The following is a 9,512-nucleotide window of genomic DNA, read 5'->3' as shown; positions in this document are numbered from 1 at the left end:
CAAAGATCGGGGTTTCAGTGATGCATAACTGAATAACAACTCTACTGCTGCTGTTGCTGCCACTGCTACCGTTGTTGCTAATGACAATAATAATAATAATAATAATAATAATAATAATAATAATAATAATAATAATAATAATAATAATAATAATAATGATAATAATAATAATAATAATAATAATAATAATAATAATACTTTTTTTGCTATAGGCCTGAAATTTTGGGGGAGGAGGCAGTCGATTAGATCGACCCCTGTACGCAACTGGTACTTAATTTATCTACGCTGAAAGGATGAAAGGCGAAGTCGACCTCGGCGGAATTGAAACTCAGAATAATAATAATAATAATAATAATAATAATAATAATAATAATAATAATAATAATAACAATAATGCTACTACTGCTGTTGCTGCTGCAATGATGACGCTACTGGTGCTACTACTACTACTACTACTACTACTACTACTATTACTACTACTACAAATACTACTGCCGCTGCTGCCAAGGAGACATCGGCGGTGGCGTCTGCTACCACCATCACCGCCAACACCAACACCAACCCAAATACTGCTACTACAATTACTACGGTCATTAACCTCTACTGCTGTTGTTGCTACTACTGTTATTGCTACTGCTACTATTGCTACCACTGCTTCTACAATTGGGCTATTTATACAACAACTGCTACTACAGCTATTTTTGCTATTACTACTAGTAGTAGTAGTAGTAGTAGTAGTACTGGTGCCTCTACTATTATAGCTACTTGTACTGCTGCCGCCAAAATACATGTTTTAGTTATTGCTGTTAATGTTTCCGCTAAGATTAGCTTTGCATTTCAGCCCGGACCTCCAGCCAGCCGTGGTTGATAAAGAAGTACTTGTTGAGTACAGGGTTTTGATGGTTTCACGTAATGTCTTCAAAACTATTTGCCCTCTGCCTACATCAGAAACCGTGCTATTGGAGAGAGAGAGAGAGAGAGAGAGAGAGAGAGAGAGAGTGGGGGAGAGAGGAGAGAGATTGGTACAACCATTTGGAAAGAAGAGAGTCGAAGTATCACCATTGCAATTTAGATACGACGAACGGCCCCCAGTTGTAATATTTGATGATATTGTTAAGTATCCGTTGAGTTAAAAAAGATAAGAGACTGTAATAGTAAAACTGTATTTTAAAAACAGTAAAATGGAACTACTTGCTTTGAGGAGCGAGTAAGCCATTTCCTCATTTTTATTCATTCACAATTCATCTTACATGTATTTATATGTACCCCAATGTATTGTTTTGGCTGTCCTTATGGTGTCCCCCGCTTTATAAAGGCTATGTGCCTAAATAAAAGAAATCGAGCCGGAGCCGTCAGTTGACTAGACCTTGAGTTCTGTCGAGTCGAGTCGTCCGAAGTGAGAGTTCGGTAGTTGAGTAGAAGTACGTTATTGGCGAAGGCACGCCATCCGAACGTATGATATAACAGTTTCAAATACCCACAGGTCTTCAATATTCTGCCCAAGGGCTTGAGAGGTGTATGTGGTATGGTTCTGGTGTCTACAAGTGATAACTGGACATCCTGTTATTTAAAAGAAACCGGTGTGTCTATTTTTTTCATTTAAAAATTCGTTTTGCACTTTTATTCTTTCATTTCCAAAAGTCTGGAAACACCGTTGCATATCTCTCTAAAGAAGCAGCTCATTAAGTGCAGATACACCGGCTTTTAGTGGCATTGGTCTAAATCTCAAATAATTGATAATTGTACAATACAATCAACAGCTGCTATGGTTCTTCTGTAGAACACAGCGTGACGTGTATTATATATATATATATATATATATATATATATATATATTAATAAATTATAGGGTAGCAAAAAAAGTGTTGAAATTTCATTTACCACCAGTGGTCTAGCGAGAGTAAAAAACAATCAATAGACTATGTATTATTCATTTAAAATGCAGAGATGCCTATAATAGGACATCTAACCCGCTAGAAATAGCAGCAAAATACTACATACCACAAAATTAGGGATAATTTCGAAAGGGAATGAAAAATAAAAACATTTACCAATCTATATTCTGTACCATGGTTTCAAGTCAATTTTAGTAAGATAAAAATTATATATCTTACAAGGTCGGACTATCATCAGCAGAAAATGACCAGACAACATATGAAGCAAGAGTCAATAAAGGAGCAATATAGATTGGTAAATGTTTTTATTTTTCATTCCCTTTCGAAATTATCCCTAAGTTTGTGGTATGTAGTATTTTGCTGCTATTTCTAGCGGGTTAGATGTCCTATTATAGGCATCTCTGCATTTTAAATGAAATATATATATATATATATATATATATATATATATATATATATATATATACTAGCAGCTAAGCCCGGTTTCACCCGGTCAGAGAACGACGCGAAGAGAGAAACGAAGATATAAAAAAGAGGAAGAAGTGGATACGAAGTGGTGTTTGGGCGACGGATCTAGGTAGAAAAAAATGAATGTCATGGTGAGTTGTTAAGGAGACCAAAGCAAGATTGGACTTACGTGGGCTGGCAGGACGATGAAAAAATTGCGGAGTTGAAATTGGGGCAGTTGAAGTTGCCGTTGTTTTCATTGGAGTGCCTCTTAGTAGACAACATTTTTCGTCTTTCCCTCAGGTGCACAAATAGAAAGCCCATGGGGACAGCCAAACTGGATTAAATTTTTCATCAACACAGGGGAGCCGAAATAACTTTTTTCAATATCCAAGGAAAGCCAAATCGCGAAATAGGTTGAGAAATGCTGATCTATAACGATGGCTTTTATTTAGGCATATCGTAAAAGTAATTATAATGAATTGCTTAATATAAAGAAAAGTATGTGTTTTCAAGCAAATACAGTTAGAAAAAATATTTATCACAAGGAGAAAGAAACAAAAATAAAATAACACGTGTGAATTTTTTTTTTCTAAAAACGTTTAATGGAGTGTGGTGTTCAAGTAGACGTCATTCCACCTTTTGATTTATCATTACCATTCTTTTCGTTCGATTTTATTTTTCCTTCACTTTTGTGTTTTTTCTGTCCTTGTGTTGTTCCCTCTGTGTTTCGACCCTGTGTGGTTAATAAAAAAATTAAGTCGTCAAGTATGTATATGTATGTGTAGATGTGTATGCGTGTGTATGTGTGTGTGTGTTTAATAACGTACCGTATATAGTATGTCTGTACTTTTGTATGCAGTATAAATTAAGGAAATGGAAGCACTTGTACAGAGAGACAAATAATTTTATATTTTACCTGCCAAGCTTGCAACTGCTGCGATAATTATTAATCGGTAATGGAACAGTAAATGTGTATTGTTTTAAAGGAAATGAAAATAAAATTTCGTATTGACACTTCAGGCATGTCAGTCGTCAGGTATGTATGCGTAGATCTGTGAGTGCTTAATTACGCACCGTGATAATATGTCTGTATTTTCGTATGCAGTGTAAATTAATCCCCCAAAAATTACAGTATCGAAAAGTGTTTGTTTCAGTTGTGGTACTGAAATAGTGGAAAAGTTTCATTTTTAAAGTGAAATTATTTGACATGAGTGTTTTTGTTTCACTTTTGACACGTAATACTTAAATAGTGGAGGAGATATTATGTTGCTGTGGGCTCGAACTATGCAAGACGTTAAAAACTTTTTTTGACTAAAACACAACCGGAAACTATGGAAATATTCTTTTAAAAAACTTTTCATTTATTTTTTCCAAAATTTAACTGCTTTCCATACTTACAGTTCAAAAAAGTCTCAATAACTGAAACCGGTACTAAAATGTTTTTTTTATAATAAAATTATTTTAGCATTTTCTACCTTGACTTTTTCCTTATACATATCAACTCGTGTGTTCCCTTTCAACCTTCTACACACACACACACACAAACACACACACACACACACACACACACACACACACATATATATATATATATATATATATATATATATATATATATATATATGGGGTCCAGGAATTAAGACCTCTATCTCGCGACTGGGGGCAGCACAGTAGACATGCGCCTTCATAAAGACAAATATACATCCATATATACAAACATATACCTTAGAACATCTCAAATTTTACATATATATATATATATATATATATATATATATATATATATATATATATATATATATCTATATATAACTTTTTCCAGTGAAATTATTCACTGATATCGAAAAAGTGAAAACAAGCAATGTTACAGCAACAGGGGGGCAGAGTGAGACAGAGAGAGAGAGAAAGAATACGAAAGAGAGAAGGAGCGAGAGGAATACAAAACTACATAAACAATTATTAATCGTGGAAAGCTTTACGTCATAATCAATTCAATAACAAAAGAGAAACCTTACTCTTTGGTAAATCTATGGTAATATAATACGGTCTGGTTTTCGTTGAAGATTCATTATATTTTTATCAGAATTCACTTAAGGAATTGATGTATTTTATATTCAAAATTTAACCTAAAGGCCAGAAGATATATTATAAATGGAGACTTTCTGGTGACGCCTTCTGAATTTAGTAATAATATATATCAAGACTGAGAGTAACTTACTTGTAATAGAATTATTGGGAAAGATTTCATATTCGATCATAATGCATCTCGAGATGTAACTACAAGTAGCTATTAATTGTGGTTTTGTGTCTTGGATGTGTGTCTATCATTGAACTAGAGATCGCATATAAAATACATAGACTAAAGTGAAAATCACGAATAATTAATGTTAATTGGATATATGAAAGAATGGACAAAATATATGGAAAATGTACGTGTGCGAGTATACATTATATATATATATATATATATATATATATATATATATATATATATATATGTGTGTGTGTGTGTGTGTGTGTGTGTATATATATATATATATATATGTATATGTATGCATGTATATATATATATATATATGTATGCATGTATATATATATATATATATATATATGTATGTATGTATGTATGTATGTATGTATGTATGTGATTGATTTTATGCTGGACTGTATATAATTACAATTTAACATCAAACTGAAAGTTTTGGCGTACATATTAATTTTTAGGAAGAAAATTTTGACAATAAATGCGAAGTTTTGGCTTGCTCGCTTTGATTAGACTGAGTGATGGTGACGTGCAGGTCGAAACTTCGAATTCACTGCCAACCTCTTCCGAGTAAAAGTTCAAATATTAAATATCCAAAGTCAACTTTACTAATGCCTGACCCCTGAACCCCATTTCAGACCCCTACATCGAGTATCTTCTTATGCGTGTTGTCTAAGATAAAGTTTCAAACATGTTTTAAACTATGCACAAAATATGAGAAGAATATCTATCTATCTGTCTATCTATCTAGGTCGTCCCTCAGGACGCCCCATAGCTGTTACCACACGTCTCCCTCACTCGTGTCGATCTTCCATAATGGTCCTCAGCTCCTATACCCCCTCCATATCAGTATCCTCCAGCAAGTTGTCGATATAGGTCGTCTTCCTCCTTCCTCTCCTGCCTCTTCCTTCCGTTGGTTGCCAGAACACTAACCTGTTACCAATTTTATCCGTATGTCTGATGCAATGTCCAGCTAGCCTCATCCTTCTATACTGTATTTTCAATGTTACTTTTGGTATAAGTCGGTGTTTGTTGTATGACTCTTCCAGGAGAACAGGAGTGCCATTCTAAGCATCCTCGTATAAGAATCGTCCAACTGCTTCTTTAATGCTTTAGTGAGTGTCCTTGTTTCAGCCCTGTATCGAAGAACAGACAGGTTGTTTCTGGCAACAGAAACAACCTCTCTTTCAATTTTCTTGCTGACGTTGAACTTCATACCTTTCTCAATTCATGGCATGCCCTGCAGGTAAGAGCTTCCCTTTCTACAATGTATTTTTCGGTTCTTTGTGTCCATGCACCAATATATTTGAAATTTTCAACTACTTTGACCGACTTACCGTCTCTCACTTTCACTGACAGGCATTTCGTGGTTGAATACTTGCAGTATCATGGCTGTAACTATTCTGTCATTTACTGGTATTATTTCGGCCAATGCTTTTTCTACCAAACCGTTGGTTACTAATCCTACCCCTCCTGCTGCAGCCCCATTAGCGCTTCTCTATGCACTTGTTGTTATTAGTGTGTAGCCTTCAAGTTGTTCAATGAGAGTAGCGTCTTCTTCATGCACTATCTTCTTTTCAACTATTCCAAGGATGTTTACTTTGCATTTGTTTAAGTTGTTGGCCACTTTCAGACGTTTCTCGTTTTCCCTAAGTGTTCTTACATTGTGTTCCAATTTACAGGTTCTTTTTACTATTCATAAGTTTAATTCCTCTGTTCTCGACATCAGATACTTCTCTTCCAGTTAAATTTAAAGAATTTAATCAGTCTTCGTCAGTCTTTATGCGACTTGCTTGAATATCCGGAATATCTTAATCAGGTGCTCTAAGCCTGGTGCTGTTAACGCGTGGATTCATAGGGGTTTCGGTTGCGCATACTATAGAAGTGTGGTCCCGCAATTTCCATCTAACTAGGAATATCAGAGTCTCTTCCATTGTCTTGTATTCAAGATCCTCTGCATGATGTCCTGTTAGTTCAAAGCCACGAATCTGATCTGTTAGGTCCTGCCGATAACTAAATCTACGCCCTGTTACCGACGCTTAGATTTATTGTCATTGAGGTTTACTCCTCTAACGGTTAAGGTTTTGCCTGTCTCCTACCCTTCGATCTGTCTGGCCTGGTAAGCCCTGTCTGAAGGTTTCTCTGCTTCCGACATAGCTCTCTGGATCAATGGAGCACACAGGCACTTCACCACAACAAGGTGCTTGCTGGATTGGGCGTTGACTACACAGTAGTTCTTCCGCCCTTTGACGGGTCTTATTTTTCATCCCGCAGTGTGCCCCACAATCACCATCCTCAACAAGCAAGCTTGATGGGGTTGCCAGTTTAGGCGCCGACGACTCGACCATGTGACAGGTTGTCCTGGGTTACATGTTACCAATAGCGCTAAAGAGCGCCTTGACATTCAAATGAGAAGAAACTGTTTTTAATTTCCAATTTTTGACTTTGAAATTTTAACATTTGATAAGATTGACATGCACATCGAAGCGGTTTATATTTCATAAAGTCACTTATTGTAACAAATGTAAAAAAAAAAATCTTCAGATATAATTTCGTGCTGGTTTTACCTTTATTTTCAAATATAAACTTCGATTTGTATAGATACATAAACCCTTCTACAAACTCCCTCTCTCTCTGTCTCTCTCTGTCTCTCTCTGTCTCTCTCTGTCTCTCTCTCTCTCTCTCTCTCTCTCTCGGTCTCTCTCTCCACACACACACACACACACACACACACACACACACACACACACACACACACACACACACACACACACATATATATATATATATATATATATATATATATACCATGAATTTTCACAGAGTTTCCATCTACCAAATTCACTCAAATTGCATTTGTCGGACCAGGGATATAGTAGCAGACGCTTGTTCAAGTACCTCGCATTGGGACCGAACCCGACACTACGTGGAAGCATAGTTGACTTCTTAACTACACAGCCATGCCCATGGATAAAACAAATACACGAAGCTTTATATATCTTGAAAATGTCTCGAATCTACCAGCCTTGTAAATGTCCCTTAAAATTCTTCCAGCACAAACTTACCGAATGAAACTTTACTCAGGATTCCAAAAATGTCAATTTTGAAGATAATTCCAACAGGAAATGTATCAGATGACTCGGAGCGGTGGATTTAGCAAAAGTGAAATGGGTGACTCAATGTAGAAATGTGCCCATTATGATTTGAGAAAGAAATACGAGAAAACTTGTCAAAAATACGTAACAAAAATCTAGTATGAAGATTAAAGGAGCGAAAATTATCCCAGTGAGTCCTCCCATCTCTTACAGCAACAGGGCACAAAATATGAAAGATTTGTCTGCTATTTCTTAAGGGTTCATCGATCATACACTTATTCGTTATACTTGCGGTATCAAGAGTTGATTACCTGCATTGCATCACACACGTATTTCCTCTCGCAGAGTCAAGCCACTATCGATCGGTGTCAGCATTGCATTGACGATATAAGAGGCTATAATTAATTTATTTGTGCGATGATCATAAATAATGGATACAAATTTAGTTAGTTTTGATATTTTGCAGCCGTGTCAAAGTCAAAAATATGGCCGGCACCATTGCCATTAATCAAAGAGGAAATGATAAAAACGATCGCCGTACATACCTAAATAAAGATTGTTACGTTTTTGCTCACGTCATTTCCATTTTGCGGTAAAAGTAACAAGAACAAAAATAGCGACTACTACTACTACTACTACTACTACTACTACTACTACTACTACTAATAATAATAATAATAATAATAATAATAATAATAATAATAATAATAATAATAATAATACCTAAAGGAAGAATAAACGGATGGAAAAATTGTTACGCCCACCGGCGTTTGAAAAGGCATTTCTTGAATTATCCAAAGTGAAGATAATAAATAGTATTGTCTCTGGATTCTAAACGAATATTTCTTTGAGCTATAATGAATATAAATACTCAAACATCAAAAACGCTGCTGCGATCGATCGATCGATTTAATTACACCATACCTCCATTCCTCTGCGAAAGCATTTCATGTTGTTTTGCCTTTTGCAAATTGTTTATTGTCGTAATATACATATGCATAGATACACACACACACACACGCAAACATACATAAATGAATGAATGAATGAATGTATAGATGCATATATCTATTAGTATATATATAAATGCACACATATATAGATATATACGTACACGCGCGCACGCACACACGTATATATATATATATAACACATACTAAAATATATATGCATGCAGGTATGTATGTATATGTAAATGTATATATATATATACATATGTATGTGTGTATATTCATATATATACATATGTATATATATGAGTATACATATCTATATGTATGTATGTTAGTATATATATGTATATGTATATGTATGTTTGCATGTGTGTATATATATATATATATATATATATATATATATATATGTGTACGTATGTATGGGTGTGTATATATAAATATATATATATGTACTTATGTATGTGTGTGTACATACACACACACAAATACACGTATATATACGCGTATATATACGCGTATATATACACACACACACACACCCACACACACACACACACACGCACACACACACACACACACACACACACACACACACATCATGTGTATCTGACTGCTGACTGACTTGCAACCGTCCTCTTTGTTCTCCGTTCTCATTAACTATGAAAGCATACATGCATATCAAAGGGTTTTGAAAACTAAAATTACACCTAGAGATAACATAACAATAAATAGCGAAGACGAAGAGAACATTGCGCCTTAGAAAGTTTAAAAATAAACTAAAAACAAATTCGTAAATGAAGAAGGAAGCTAACGGGCATCAGATTTTTATAGCATTTCCTCAAACCAAAGTCTG

At 35.0% G+C, this 9,512-nt stretch overlaps 1 long non-coding RNA gene across 1 annotated transcript; it reads right to left on the bottom strand.

Annotated features, from left to right (window-relative positions):
• Window positions 1-2,931: 2,931 nt before the first annotated feature.
• LOC149133449 (uncharacterized) lies at window positions 2,932-8,739 on the bottom strand. Its single transcript, XR_016243273.1, has 3 exons — window positions 7,674-8,739; window positions 4,564-4,677; window positions 2,932-3,078 (listed from the first exon to the last, which is right to left on the bottom strand). It is a non-coding gene; the product is annotated as an uncharacterized LOC149133449 (long non-coding RNA).
• Window positions 8,740-9,512: the final 773 nt, after the last annotated feature.

Source organism: Octopus bimaculoides, chromosome 10, assembly GCF_046866305.1.
Source record: "Octopus bimaculoides isolate indiv1 chromosome 10, ASM4686630v1, whole genome shotgun sequence".
NCBI lineage: Eukaryota > Metazoa > Mollusca > Cephalopoda > Octopoda > Octopodidae > Octopus > Octopus bimaculoides.
Note: the sequence above shows the minus strand (reverse complement) of the source record. Positions and strands in the feature narration are given on the sequence as shown.